Source organism: Ochotona princeps, chromosome 1, assembly GCF_030435755.1.
Source record: "Ochotona princeps isolate mOchPri1 chromosome 1, mOchPri1.hap1, whole genome shotgun sequence".
Lineage (NCBI taxonomy): Eukaryota > Metazoa > Chordata > Mammalia > Lagomorpha > Ochotonidae > Ochotona > Ochotona princeps.
The window spans coordinates 119,575,564-119,592,277 of NC_080832.1; the positions used below are offsets into that span (position 1 = coordinate 119,575,564).

General features: G+C 38.9%; 1 protein-coding gene across 7 annotated transcripts in view; it reads right to left on the reverse strand.

Moving 5' to 3' along the window:
• The window catches only part of CARMIL1 (capping protein regulator and myosin 1 linker 1), a 323,242-nt gene that overhangs the window by 38,576 nt on the left and 267,952 nt on the right, over nt 1–16,714 (reverse strand). The gene's annotated exons all lie outside the window — the stretch shown is intronic.

Genomic DNA, 16,714 nt, shown 5'->3' on the forward strand with positions numbered 1-16,714 from the left:
CTCAGAGCTCCTGCCTCTGGCTTGGTTCAGCCCCAGTCATTGCAGTCATTTGGAAAATTAACCCACAGATGGAAGATTCTTTCTCTGTCCCTGAAAGTAATGTTTGAAGGCAATCCCAGACAGACTCCTTTTTCATTCTAACATCACAAACCATCAACAACCCCCCAATATGGCAGACTAGAGAACAAATATCATGGCTTTACTTTCTAAGACTCCAAAAACAGATTCACCTCCTATATCACTCTGGGCTCCCACTCATTTAAATTCAATAATTTTTTACTTTTGTTTTTTTTTTTAAAGATTTATTTATTTTATTACAAAGTCAGATATACAGAGAGGAGAGACAGAGAGGAAGATCTCCCGTCCAATGATTCACTCCCCAAGTGAGCCGCAACGGGCCGGTGCGCGCCGATCCAAAGCCAGGAACCAGGAACCTCTTCTGGGTCTCCCACGCGGGTGCAGGGTCCCAATGCACTGGACCGTCCTCGACTGCTTTCCCAGGCCACAAGCAGGGAGCTGGATGGGAAGTGGAGCTGCCGGGATTAGAACCGGCGCCCATATGGGATCCCGGGGCGTTCAAGGCGAGGACTTTAGCCACTAGGCCACGCCGCTGGGCCCTCATTTAAATTCAATTTTTCATGCCAAACTTAAAAAAGACACTCTGCCTGTAGCTAAAAAGGTGGTATGTCCACTTACATCATAAATTAAAGAGTTAAAGAATAATGCTGGAACCTCACAGGCAATCCAACATCTTTTCCTGTCAAATGCACTGAAAATGTAATTTCTAAGCATACTAATTCTTTTTTTAAAAAAAACTTAAGTTAAATTGCTTATATTATCACAAAAAAAGAATGAAGTGGTTTTCTTGTTTGTTTTTCCAAGTCTGTGCGGAGTATAATAATACTCTCACAACAAACTCAAGAACCCATGATTATCTACCCAAGGTTTAAACAAAGGAGTACTACTAGCTGAGAGACAGATTAGAAAAATATTCCAGTACAAAAAGCAAATCCTCATGTTGGCTTTTTACCATCCTAGGCCTAAAACCAGTACTCTGACAGAAGCCAGAAAAATAAAAAAAATCTTGGAAGTTTAAATAATCAAATCTTTTTTATAGTTGTCATCATCATTATTAAATCAATGGCATAAGCACTTTTCCCCTTCTGCAATATTCAACACTTCAATGCACCCCTCCTTCAATGTTCAACACTCTCCTGCTGTTAGACACATGGCTGGGATATTTTAAATTCATCATTTGTTTAGTTGGCTGAATCATCTTGGAAAACGCAATCTTGTCTCTAAATCATTGCCGCTTTCATTCATGATCTACAGATGGGTGACCACACTAATCTCCTGGGAGTCCAGCCAGGCAGCACAGAAGCAAATGAAGCACGAGAATGTCAACCAGAACAGCCAGAAACTGCAGAGCCACCAGAAAAATACTTACACTTGTACAGCAGAGAGTCTCCATGCAGCAAAAAGAAAGGAAAAAAACATGAATGGAAGAGAGCTAAAGCTGGAGAAGGGGAGGGACAGAGACACCATTCACAAAGAAACAGAAAAGCTCAAATACATAAAAAGCTTTCACAGCAAAGGACTAAGGCAAGAGTGAGACTGAAATATTAGGTCTGAAAGCATCCGATCCAGTTTGTTGTAAGCAGAAGCACAATTATAGCTTTAAAAAAAAAAAGAAAAATTCATACACACAGATATTATCTTTTTCGCTAACCAAGAGCAAAGTGCCCTCTGTCAACCCCACAAGGCAGTGATTTCAGTGGCGCAAAGGCACAGGGTGGATGGAACACTGAATGGGTGCTGGGAAACTCTGGGCAAGTCATGGCTCCTTGGCTACAGACTAGTCCCAGGAACAAAGTGGGGCCACACACTTATGACAAAAACAGGTGTCCTTTTTGGGAGTTGTTGGCATCATTCTGTGTTCCCCCACAGCATTTCAGGGCAGCAGCTTTGAATTCTCCTGCCCCCTCAGCCATCGAAACAGTTTCAGAAGAGGCTCTGATGTCAAGACCTTGCACAGGTGCCTCCACAGTGCAACCAAGCAGTGAGGACACCTTATACCCTCACAGGAATTTAGGTCACTTTACATATTACATACATCATTTTACTCATTTGCTCATCATTCACACTCATTAGGGCATCTTGTTTTTTTGTGAACTATCATAAAATTATTCTTAAAACAAAAAAAAAAAAAAACCAGCAATTCTAATTGTAAAATTTCAGTCTTGTGAAAGCCAAGTTTGAGGGTGCTGCAAGAATCCTCTTCAGACCTGAGCACACACCCCGAGAAAGGGTTCCCACTCCTAATCCAGGCCAATGGCCTTTCTAAGTTCTTCATTTTTATTTTGATTTAGTTACTTGTTCTAAACACACAATGGGTTAAAAGTCCAGTGTTCCTCAATTTGCACACATAAATGGTTTGGTTCTCTTCAGAGCATTCTCCCCAATCATCACCACCATCACCAACAGGACTTTCTTATCAACAGAACAGCTTTTGCTGTAATGTCTGAGAAAGTCTTGGTTTCCAGACTTCCAATTTGGTACCATAGTAGCCATTTCTCTTCAAATGTGTTTATGTTAGGACCCATTAAATAAGCATGGAAACAGCCTTGCTGAATGAAAATGGGAAAAAACAGTCAAAACCACATTTCCAAATCTTCTTGGACTGCCTGATATAAAGACACCTGCCTATTAAGGATGTGATTATGGATGCACATGTAACAGAATTATTACTGATGGTGAGGACCTAGAGATATGTTTAGGCTTTCTTTCTTTTGGTGCAATGTTAATGATCCATGACAAGCCCTCTGCCCCACGATACCCCTGAAGATCATCATCAGTAAGAGTGAAGAATCTATCAATAAGCTCAGCTTTTAAACTATCAAGCTCAAAAAGTTCTTATAGATGAAAACCATGGCAACAGACAGTTGGATGCTTGGTGGCAGGAGAATGTCTCATCCGTCAGTTCATCCCACTACTCCTGTATGATTGTTGGGCCTCGACGGCCACACCACCTGGAGGAGGGGAGGAAGGTGTGAGGAGAGGCCATCTTCCCTCATGAATAGGACACTCAGGGTTTTGGCTTCAAAAACCGTGAGACTAATGTTCTCTCAAGTCAGGCCTTGGTTTGTAAAACCCACTGCTATAAAGGCCAAATAAGGCAAAGAGCCTAGGCACAACACTTGGCACAGACTGCAATCAGTGGCAACCTGCCCTCCCTCCAGCCCCCTCCCCCAGGGATTCAATAACCGGCCCCATTATGAGCAAAGTCAATCCAATCTCTCTTTTCTCAGTTTTCTACTCAAAAAGGAAAAGCATATTTGGGCAAAAAGGCAAGAGATTCAAGAACAGTCTCCAGGGATGGAGAACATGGGGCCTGTGGGCGGTGTAAAGCCTGCGAAACCATTTGGTCTGGTACTGTCAAGACGAGCAGGCCGTACTCAAAATTCCATCAATCAATAGCAGGCTCCTTTTTAGCTTGACAATTTTGTATTATCTATGAATGATATTACAAATAGCTCAGTGACCTTGGCAGGAAAAAGGTTTCCAATCCCTGCATAGGAGAATGGAAAATTCAAATGAGGCATGGAACAGGCAAAGGAAATATTTTTTTTATATACAGCAACATGAACATACCTCACACAAGACTGAGTGAAACAGGCAAGTTCCCAACAGTACACATGGTATGAAATTACTTAGGTAAACTCTAAATACCAAACAACTCTTCAAGGCTCACTTCATTAAACACACAAAACAGGGAACACCTAATGAAACCCCACGCTGCTCTCTCTGCAAAGCGGAAGAGTGAACACAGGTGTCTGACACGTGGAAGGTACAAACTTGAAAATTTCTGTGGCATGTCCCTAAAATAGTTATTCAGATATACTCAAAGAAATTACTCTGGCCGCTTGGTGCTTCCTGACTGCCTGATGTGCTGGCAGAAGCTTGTCTTAAGGATCATCTATGACTACCACCACTATTTGCCGATGAGTAAGAGAAATGGGCTGATTTGACCCTGAGGGTTCAGGGACAGATGGTGATCTACCTTAACACATGTAAAGAATATTGTGGAACAGTGCTTTAGGCCACTGCCTGCATCCCATATACTAGTTCGAGTCCCAGCTGATTCACTTTTATCCAGCTCTCTGATCATGTGCACAGAAAGTATCCATCCACATGGGTACTTGGTGAATCCCCTGGTTTAGAGTAGCCCCAACCTGACCCAACTATGGGCATTGCAGGCATCTGGGGAGTGAGCCAGTGGATGGAAGCTTTCCCTCACCTCCACTCCACCCTCTCTGTCTTCTCTCTTTCCTTCTTTTCTAAATCTCTTACAAATAAGTAAATAAATCTTATAAATTTTTTCCTAAGGTAACACTGGGTCATTTTGTATGTGTAAGCATTTTATAAATATTATTGCTGTCATGCGATGCTCAACAGTTGCCTTCTCTACATTTAAGGCACAAACATTGTTTTCCAGAGACCAATACCACAAAGCAAAACAGTATCTCAATACCACATCCACTCTCTTCATTTTATCATAAGTCTTACTGTGAGGGATTTAGAAAATGTAATATGAACCTCAACAAGGTCTACCATATTTATCAAAAACATAAATGGGTACTTCAAAAAGTATGTGGAAAATATGATTAAAACTAAGTTCATGTTGCCATGAAAAAGTGGGAAATCTATGCATCTAAGAGTCTTCAATAAGTTCATGGGAAATGAACAACATTATGTGTGTATTCCAAAATTTTAGAGCACCAAAAATAAACTCTAATGCCCTATTCAGGTGTTCTCTCAACATTTAGCACTTCCTTGGAATACAAGGGCAGAGCTAGAGACTTGCCATTCAGGACCAACTCAGGACTTACCATTCAGACTGGGTGAGAGAGGGTTAAAAAAGACATTGAACTGGATAACAAAAATGAAAGGCTTGCCTCCAAGCACAGCAATTCAAGCATAATAATCTCCAGGGACAGACACAGCATCATTCCCCATGAGAATTTAACTATACAAAATCACACAGCCAAGTGTATTTACTCTAAATAATTTTACTTTTAGAGTAGAAACAGGAGGTACTTAGGCAGGGGTAAACTTTTTTACAAGTTAATAGCCATCCAAATATTTGATAATTTACTACAAAAAACTGATAGTTTTAAGCGGATATTAACATACAAAGTATGCACTGAAATCTTTTTACTGTGTCAAAAACACATGACAGAAAAATGGATAAACTAATCTGAAAGAAAGGAATAACAAAACTTCTTCACAGACTGGTGGTTTGTGGATTGGTGCCTTTGACCTGAGCTCTTCAAATCCACACTCCAACTCGTGCCCAAGGAATTTATTTTAAACCTATAAACATTTCTAAACTTGCTAATAACAAAAAAGTTATGATGACAGTATAATAAATACAAGAATATTCTTCACTTACATCCACCATTTGTTACCATTCTGTGACACCAAATGATTTATTTCCATTCACCCTCTTAACAGCTAAATCATTTCATGGTGCCTGACAACTCAGTATTTCACCCTTAGGTATTTCTGCATGAATATTCTAAAAATCATGTTTCTGATGAAACTCAGCATGTTTCTCACAGCTGAGAATAATAGCTGCAACTAATGGACACACCTAAGTCCCCTTCCTCAACTATCTCTCAAGTGTGGAACACCCATCCCCTTTTTAGATCTGTCCATTACCTAAGAGATTTCACCTTTTTTCTAAGGCAATATGCGTTTACACTGTTTGATCTAACACCACCTCTGCCCTGCCTGCCCGGTACCCTGTTGTTTTCATGATATTGACTTTCTGGAAGAATCCAGGACAAACATTTCAGCCTGTCCCAGATTCTGTTTTCTTGTAAGTGGGTTTAGGCAACACATTTTCACCACGCATGTCACAGGGGGTTGTTATGAACACAGCAAGTGGCATGTTCATCACCTGGTCCCTTCTCCTGGTGATGCTGGGCCGCATCCCTTGGTGACCAGCATTGCGGAGCAATATTTCTGGGAAATGTGGATGAGTCCATTTTTAAGTAATTGTGGGATAATCCTTGCCTGAGTTAGACGAGTATGATCAGAACTGCAAAACTGAAACTTTCCACTTCTTTCCTTTATCTACCATCCCTCCAGAAAGATCAACTTTTCTTTTTGGCAGTCTTCCACACCTCAGTTCTGAGAAGTCCGATGAGTTCAGGTGTGTGTGTGTGTGTGTGTGTTTATTCATGCAGTGCACTGTCACTGCTTTGTTCTAGGGCTTTAGATCTTGCTTGCTTCTTGGTGCAAGCTCCCCTAAGCCCATCTTGTGCTGGTCTACACACTTATGGATGGATACAGGTGAGTTCTGTGGGATTAATCAGGTTATATGAATTAAATATTTCCTACTGGGGTTTCAGACAAGTAGATGCTGAAGAACCATAACTCTGGGATTCTTAAATGATTTATAATAACCTTCAACCGTATTACCACATGTGCAGGTTAAAAACTAATTTTGTGCATTTCTATTTTTGAAAGTTGAGCTACATAAATCTAGCTGAGAAAAAAAGAAAGAGTTTCTGGCTCTTTCTGCAGTGACCTTTGGGCAGTCTTCCGGGCCACACTGGAGAGCGCAGGCACACACAACCCTAACTCTGAGAAAGCAGCATTAAACTGACACACTCACGGAGATACAGTAGGCAGAGATTTAGCAGTGTGCCACCTTGTTACTGAGTGCAACATTAAATCCACCCATTCACACTAAACTCATTAACTTTTATATCCAAAGTCTCGTCGTGCATAAAAGTCAAGCTGGAATCATAATGTTAAGACAGAAACATTCAGAGAGCAGCCTTCATAAGGGGCAACAGTAAAGATCATGGAACAGTGACATTTTGAAATGAACATGGCCTGTTTCTTTACTTTCTACATCTGCACTTTTTGGTGCAACAAAATTGAAGCTGTATCCCCTAAAACTTTGCTATGTTTTCTATAAGAAATAACTCCCTTGGTATTCATTTCACTCATCTTGAAACTGATATAAGAGTGAAATTTTACACTTGAGTATTCTCTCTAAAAAGTGAATATAATTTTTCGGAAGAACTGTACAAAGAATGAAATTATCTGGTACAGACTTCAAGCAAGTACCTTATGATAGAAGCTCATGTTAGAGCTGCTGGCATGAGGCATATTTATTAATAACAGGTCATATATGTGTCCTTGGGACAATGTAATAAATAAAGGAACATTCTGCCAATTCGTACTGCTTTACTAGGCACAATGCTATCCTTTAGGCAGGGAAACACAAACAGCATTTTACCATTTCATTGTAGAGAATGAATGTGGAATAACCCTACTGAGCATTATTTCTGAAAAAACAACTTCAAATCTAAATGTTTGGAAAATCTGTATTACAACGGAAAGCAACAATAAGGAAGAGGAGCTTTAAACACCCTTTCCAGAATGGACATCACAGCTCAGTGGCATCAAGATGAATCATTTAAACAGCCTCACACACTTTATGCGACACATCTGTTCTCTCCATACACTGTTAGTTGTATAAATATAACAGTTAACAACAAATTAACCAACACTATCAACAACAACAACAAAACAGGCAAAATCCTGTAAGAGGTTGCTTTACAGTTTAAAAAATCTTGATTCAAGTGAAGCATACTGGTGTCAGATAATAAGCATGGGTGATTTCACAGCCTGGTGACAGGATTCTGGCTACAGGGCTGCAATAAGCAATCAATCCACACTTAGCACGCCTTGTTTCTGCTGATTAATAGTCACAGAACAAGTGGTTCAAATCTCACGGGCCCCTGAGCTTTTCCGAAATCAGGTTGTAACATCCTTGATCCTAACAACCTCAAGTAAAGATGGCTTACTACTAAAGCTCTGTGAGACTTGATCTGGCTTAGAAACCAAGACCTTCGTCAGGTTCAGTTTAGTGCCTTTTAATTAACATCCCTCCTAAATGACTTTGAAAGTGAGATTCTCCAAGAGAATAGATTCTTTCTTGTAACTTCAGATCATCATTCTTTCAAACATACTTTTACCTATGAGAAAATCTGTTAAAAATATTATCACTTGTCATTTTTAATTTTTTACTAGCTTTGATCTCATTTTAAGATAATGATTTACAGAAAAATTACAGTAAAAAGTTGGGAGTATATTTTCTATCAAACAACCTTCTTATCTAAGCACAAGTAGAGCAGTATTGTAGAACAAAGCAAGAATGGTTTGTAGAGTATATAGGTATAGTCACTTACTTGTCCTGAATTGATTTTTAACTGATAATCTCAAATATTTAAAGCTTCAACTTCATGTGACTGTACACTGGTAGTCAATTCATTCAACAACCTGGTGAGTGCAGACCAAGCAGCACACAGCAAAAAGCATTACAGGCCTTTTGCTAGAGGGATAACAGAGACTGTTTTGAAACAATTTTTAGGAAAATGTCAGTGTGACCATGCAGAAATGAAGATGGCATCAAGTGTGGGTAAGTAACCCTACATCTCAACTTTGGTTAAAGGGTCTTCCCTTTGAGCAACAGAAATAAGTACATATCTCAATTTTGATAGCCTAATGTTAGCCTAAAACTTGCAGCACTGGCCCTCAAATTAAGGCTTCACCCTTAATTACAAGCAAATAAAGAATCACAACATCGCAGCATGGAGGCTGATCCTTAAGTTAAGCTATGACTTCCTCATACTTTTTCCCCTTCTTAATTCTGTTCACTCAGCTTTACCTTTCAACTTCTGTCTACTAATATTAATTTAATGCTAACTTGCCACCCAAAATAGTTTCTCAACAAATACAGTGAGAAAAGGTTACAAAGCCTAGACTAGGATCTATATAACAGAAATGCCTTGCAGCTGTACCAGGAACATGACTGTAATCTCTTGATCTAGTTTACAGTGTGGTCTTCAATATGAAAGTCTTTATGATTTCCTTCACTATACACATCAAAGCTCAAAGCTAAAAATCACTGATTTCACATTTTGATGTAAAGGAACAGGCTGGGACAAAAATTTGGTTTCAGCCTGAGAGACAAAATTCCTAAACATAGCTTCCGGCAGTGACAGCAAGCATTCTGAGGAATGCTTGGGGAAACTGAGATTTGAATAGGCCAACTTCACTCTTGGAATTCTACCCTTACTAATCCTTACAATATCTGGTTAAGTTTCAGTTCACATCAGGCAAGATAGAAAATTGTCACACTGAGAGTCATGGCAAGAGGTACATGTGACTGGGTCTGGACTGTTCACATGAGCTCCATGTGTGGGCAACATAATGGAGCAGAGTTGTCTGCTCAGGAATCCCATCAGTTCGGGCCCCAGAGGTGTGGGTTCACTACCATAGATTAGAATCTCCCTCGATCTACTGAGAACCAAACTAAGTTCCCATAAACAAAGACTAGGCTATGGTCAAAAAAAAAAAAAAAATCACCCACTAAATTCTCAGTGCAAATCTACGTGGGCCTTTCACTCTGGTTACACAAACCTGCCTGAAGACCAGGAATTCAGCCAAGAGTAAAAGCATATAGGCATCAGATTTCTACGAGATGGGGATCCCAGATGTGATTACCCTTTGTGTAGGGATATGACATGGGAAAATGTGTGAACATCCCTGAGTTTTGCAATGCATATCTAGAAAGAAGTATGATGGCTTTCTCTAGGGATGGCTCTCTACCTGTTCAGCCATGGTTGGGACCCCATAACCACACTTACAATTCCCTATTGGGTAGGCACTTCACCCAGGGTCTTCAATCTCAACATGAGCAAAACAGAAATTACTCATACTTGTTCTTGCCAAGACCTGCTCCTTGTCCAGTTTCCTCACTTTCGATGACTTGTGATTTAGAAAATGAACAAAGAGTAAGAAGGCAAACCTTTCTGTGATGTCTGCAGGTCCGCGTGATAAGGTTTCTCAGCTTCACCTCCTGCCTCCACACCTGATTCTACCTCATGTCCATGATTCCACTGCACCATATTACCATGAAAGTTCTTCTGATTACAATGTTGTTTCCTACCAAGCCTCATGCAAGCTGCAGTCTCCTCTAAACATATTCATCCATTTTCCTCCCAGCTGACTTTTCTTTCAACTCCCATCACTCAATGTACCAGTAGTTTCTGAGGGCCTCCCATGTGCCAGGCAACATGCCTGGCATCTTCTTCTGAGAGACCTTCCTTGAGAGACTCCCCCGCTGCCAAGCTGGCCTGGACACTCCCTCTCTGCTTCTGTAACAATCTTCCCACCATATCTAACCTGTCGCTTCATTAATGGATAACTGCCTTAATCAAAAAAACTAAATGAGGCTCAAGTAAGAACAACAAGATTCTATTTCTTAAAGAGTCGATTAAAATACAGGGGAAAAATGCAGCCTGAATTAAGACTGAATAGAGTAAATCCTATTTCTTCAGGCTCTGCAGACTTTTGACAGGTCAAGTGCACAGTCAGCTATTAGTTTCTTAGTTGACAACATTAGATTTAGGCACAAGTCAGGGCACAATGTATCTGTGAGATCCATAGCATATCTGCTCTGAACTTTCACTCCCACCATTTGTAATTTCCCCTATTTGTATTTCTAATGATAGAATCAGGAGACAAAATAAACAGTGACCACAAAAGTGGTATAGAGAAATATAAGTAGCACATATGATAATTATTAGAGATATTTAATAAAATACACATTTAATGGACATCAATGACACAAAACAAAAACATTCTTCAGTACAAGAATTCCATTGGGATTCAAAACAACAGGAAAATGGGTGACTATTCGGTGGTCTCTCTAGGGCACCAAACCCTCTTCTATCCCTGCAACTCTACTGAGCACCACCCTACTTGCCTTCCAATGCCATTCTAATGCAGTGGGGAAGAATAAGGCAATGAATGCAAGCAGCTTTTTTGTGTCTAGTATTGTGAGAAGATGGAAAGTGAATTATTGCAGATGAAGGTTTTTCAATCCTTTTAAACTGTAACCCATTATAAGAAATACTATTTTATGTCATACCCCACTATGCACATACCAGAATAAATAACTGAAACAAACATGTGGTGTAATATGCTATATGTTATATTTATGAAATATGTTACACTTCAGTTCAGGTTTTTTTTTTTACAGTTGTTTTTAATCCTGTACATGAAATGCACTGATTTCATGTCTCACTTATGTGTTGAGATGAGAGGGTACAAAGATGATGCCTGTATGAACTCCAGCCTTTCTCCATTGCCTCATTTACTGCTAGACTTGGATCGCCCAACAACCAGGTAAACCCACATGGAGGATGTGCATGCACAATGGATGCCCTGTGGGCAGCCTGAAACAGCCCTGCCATTTCTGCTCTTCAACAGACGTAAGCCTGAAGGGTCAAACATGAGCTCATTCTCCTTCTTTTCCTATACAGAAGCCAAGACAACCTGATCCTGCACAGATCATCAATAGACATCACTGAAGGCATGGATGGTCTTTTTGGCTGCAGGGAATTTCTCAGTGCTCATCCCAAGTTACAACTGAATTATATAAAGCATCCCTGCTTCCGGGATCATTTGAGAAAGAAAAGCTATCCTCGTCTAGCCTTTTCTTTCATCCCAACCTCTGAGTAAACAAGTCCTCTTGAAGCACATCCCATCTTCCTTTTCCCATTTCAAATACAGTTTAATTCAGATATTAAAGAGAAAATCTTCCTTCTCTCAAGGATTTGTTGGTTTTTTTGCTTTTTTACTTCAACTAGGAGGAAACAGATACCTTGGAGTCTTCTGACAAGAGAAAGGTAGTTAAAACAAATGTCACTGGGATATAGGAAACATTTTTCCAAGGTTGGAAAGTGAGACTGAGAGTAGAGAATTATTTTATTTATTACCAAATCTACTGTACTCGCCTCAGCAGGCACTAGATCTGTGGTTACTCATAAAGGACTTACTTTGAAACATAGAAAAATTTTTTCTCTCTGAGGAAACAATAAGAATATTCCTAGGTCATCTACACACAGGCAACCAAGTGGATGGTTTCTGTGTTATAAATCCATGAATTGTTGGAGTCATTTTCCTAATTTAGTTTATGAGAGAAGACCAAAATTACCTCCTGTAATTATCATGTTCTAAGTCATTTTGCAGGAGGCATTAAATCGCCATTCTCTTCAAATGAAATTTGGTTTTTCCAGGAGCCTTTGTCACCTGTAGGAGAAAGATGCAGGGCTCCTGCTCTCAGCAAGGACAGAACAAACGAGGAGGTCAGAGGGATGTCCCCTGTGGTCACTTCTGTCTCCTGGGTGTCTCACACAGGCCATCTGCACTAACCTTGTGGCTGGAGAGATCTCTGAGGAGCTCTCCAGAACAGGGAGTCCATACCAGTTAAAAATAAAAAATCAAGGAACCCCAAGTCACACACAAATAAAGAAACTGTGAGACATCTACAATCCTCAATTCAGTTGGACTCAATATTGTACTATATATGGTTTCAAAATTTTGATGTTAGAAATAAGGCAGCTTTCTAAAACTTGATTTTTAAAAAACATTCATTATACAATGTGATAATAACAAAAGGACATTACAGAACATAAGAGGAAACTAGCAATCAGGAGTTGGAAAGCTTTCTGCAAGACATAAATATTAGAATATTAAATGAGATATATTGATCTAATAGTATATACTTGGTCATGCCATGACTACATTTTTTAATTAATAACTATTGGTACTCGCAAAGGAATTGTTCCTTGTATGAGCATCCTTTGCCTTAAAATTGGCATGACACTCATTAAAATAACTGAAAGAACTGCATACAATTAATGAGATCACTATGCCTAAGAAGCTAACACTGCCTCCTCACTCTCCTGGCACACCCTAATTACTGAACCTCTGGCCTTTTTAAAAAACAGCAAATAGGACCCAGCATGATGGTTCAATTGGCTAATCCTTCCCCTGTAAGTGTCAAGATAATATAAGCGCACCAGCTCTTGTCCTGACTGTTCTAGTTCCCTTCCAGCTCCCTGCTTGTGGTCTGGGAAAGCAGTGGAGGATGGCCCAAAGCTTTGAGACCCTTCACCCACAGGAGAGACCTGGAAGAAGTTCCTGGCTCCTGGCTTTGGATCGGCTCAGCTCCAGCTTTTACAGCCATTTGGGTAGTGAACCAGCAGATGGGAGGATTTTTTTCTGTATCTCCTTCTCTCTGTAAAATCTGTCTTTTCAATAAAAATTAATAAATCTTACAAAGAAAGAAGATAGGCAACTAGATTTGATGACAAATTAAATACTTAAAGACAACTTATTATTAGAATGAGTATGGTATCCCTTAATAATCCAGGAACTAAAGAGACACCCAAGCTGAAGGAGATGTTTGTAAATAGTGATTTCCCAGAAGCAACTGACTGAAGATTCATACAATTATATGGTCACTGCTTCCATCTTTAGGAAGGTAATCATAAAATTAAAATTAAACCTCCACTAACCATGTGCTTTAAACTTTTCCCAGGTCTATGTATGGACAATAAAGACCCCAAAGAAACACCGATATCAGCCTGACACACAGGCATGAGTGGGGAGATAATAAGTATATAGGAAAGCTAACTAATCATTGTCACCAATGTCCAAAACACAAGTGAGCACATTCATTTTTAACAATGGGTTAACAATGTAGCAGTCCTGCTTTTCCACACTCCTATTTTCAGCAATGTTGGAAGTAAGTTTCTACCATGGCTCTGTATATCCACCCCTTTCACTTGAGCTTTTTCTGTTCACATGTCCATTTTATCTGGTAAACATCTATTTTACAGAAATCAACACAGTCTATACCTAATACAGAGCTTCATTCTGATTATAAGAAAGATACTACAGATGAAACCAACATACTGATTCTGTGTACACACACACACATACAGGCATCAAACTAGCTGACTTTGGCTAACTCTAATTAACCTTAGACACATTATTTAACTTTTCCTGTTTCCTCACTTCTGCAATAGAATTTATTGATAAGACCTACCTATTCATTGGTTGATAGGAGGAATAGCAGGATTCAACTGATTAACAGATACAAAGAGATTAAAACAGGGACTAACATCGCACAGGAACTATGTAAGTGTTAAATAAATGAGACAATTTTTTTTAGACCATTTGATTTTCTGTCTGGAGTTAAAGTGATATGAGAATCTCTGAGGCTGCAGAAGTGAGCAGAATCTAGAAACTTCACAGATCATTCTTAAGGTTTGTGTTCCTCTCCCTGGAACATCCCACCATTGAACTACAGCTTACGTCCTAGTTTCTTTCTTCCAGAAGTAAAAGATAATCTACTCTTTCTGATACCGTTTAAATAGAACAGCCGCATTCTTAAGCTTTATAAAGTTAAATTTTATTGGAGTCCCTCTGTTATACTCCAGCAGGTCACAGGCACCATTAAATCACTCAATCACCTTTTTCAACACTGACTTGGTAGTTACATATAAGTTCAATAAGTGTTGACAAAGTAATGAATTTTTCTTTCTACGAAATCAATCATATGGATCATATGGATCATTGTTTCCATTTCTAGGAAGGTAATCATAAAACTGAAATTCACATAAATTTCTGCTAACCATGTGCCTTAAACTTTCCCCAGTACATTTACAACTATTGGTTATAATTGACTTAAGCTTCACAGAAACTTTATGGAATTTCCTTTTGAGCCAGGGAGAAATGGAAAGAAATCACAAAAATTAGAGATATAGGGACATGCAAAAAAGAGATGTCCCAAGTCTCTTCAGTTTCTTAATAAAATCTTCAAAACTGGGTTCAGTAGATGCCATGAATGGCACGGACAGGGCCTGTGAACAACCCCATACCTCTAACTAGAATGATGGGGAGGTGTCTGAGCCACTTTGAAATGCCCAGGGAAAGTCACAGTTTGGGGGTTATAAACAACAAATAATTTAAGTACAGATAAAGTTATAGCATCACCCAAAGCAATTCAATTCAGCAATGCTCTGCTCCTTCTGTGGCACAATTTCTATTTATCAGTGGCTTTTACTCCCCGACAGCTCAGGAACTTTTATGCTCTTTTGCTTTTGGTAACTTTCTTTACACAACTCACATCCTGTCTTAACTTCCTGGATCAGGTACAATGAAAATGCAGTCAAAGAAAATGCCGGCACTCATTTAGAAAATACCACAAATTACATGCCTTTCCTTTTGAAATACGCACTGCACAGTTCCCCTAATGAATAGGAAGATATTTGCTTGGAGCATTTGGTAACAGACGTCAATGAGAATCAGTATTGCTTCTCTACTTTGATTATGACTGGTGGCAGGATAGGTAATTTTAGAAGGTCCATATTCATAGTGTTTTCAAATTACCAGCCAGTTTGTACGACAGGTTAATGCTAAGATGCCAAAATATCAGAAAAATGGGTTTCCTTTATGAAAGGGATTCCTGTATTTGAAGACATTGCTAGTGTGTAAATGGTGGTTTCTTTGAGCAGTTTAGGATTGATAGGATTATAGAGGAAATAATTATAGTACAACTTCTACTGATTTTCATACTTTCATTTTCCAATCAAAAAGACTAATAGCAAACAAAATAACAGCAAACAACTTCAGTTTTTTTTTTTTACCAAATAATTTGTTAGCCTAGGTGCACAATTAATGTTTGTAGCAAAACCAACATTTCCACAAAGGGTGCACCTGTGGCTGGTCTCCCACAGATACCACCAATCCTGCACATGCATTTTAAGACATGATTTTTTTCCTTCCCTTTTACACATCTACTTATTTAAACACTTTTTCTTCCACTTGCAAAATCAAATCAAATCAACCAAAAGAAAAAAAATAAGAAGCCAAAGCTTATACACTTTAAAACCAGCATCGCAGTAGGTGAAACTGACTCCTACAATCAACACTCCATCCCAAGTCACACCACCTAGAAATCTAATCAGAGGTGCCTGTTGCCATTATCTTTCTCCAGCCAACTTGTGACCCAATGGTTCTAGAAGAAAGCATGATAAAGCAGTTAATTTAAAACTTTCAGTACAAATATTATCCCTATGACACATTTTTGTTCAAGGGTAGTCTAGCAGCTCCCCAAGACAATTATCCTATAATAACAGGATCAAAATGTAAACGAACTTAAAATATGTATTAAATCCATATTAACAAGGTGCTGTCAAGCAAGATTAAAAAAAAACTTGATAATTCCTTCCCACCCAAATCAAATATAGTTATCCATTTATACAACAATAAGATTAGATTTCAACTTTATCCAGTAACTCTAGAATGTTATTTGAAACCTTAGATTTTATCTTAAAACTTTCTTTCCTGTTCTCCTTGTCTGTGATAGAACTTTACGTAGACAGTACTCCATTATTTTACATCGAGGCTATAAGAAAGTCCAAAGTGGCGCATCAATAAACAACTTAATATATTACATTCTCTTTGAGGCTAGAACATAATATTGGCTGTATTTAATCGCTTGCCTCCAAAGTTTAACACAGGTATTATTCCTTCAACAATGACTGCACCTAAAAATGACTATCGTTAGAAATTAATGTAAAACTACTAAGCAGTTCCAGTCCAGTATTATCTGCTACCTTCTCAGGTGATAAAGAGTTCGTAAAAACTGAGTATTTTTAGTGAAACATAAGCATATGAAGGCAGAATAAAGTAGCCATTTACAACTGTTCTCATAGAACAGTAAGAAATAACATCCAGATAATATAAATTATAGAATAATGAATGAAGGATT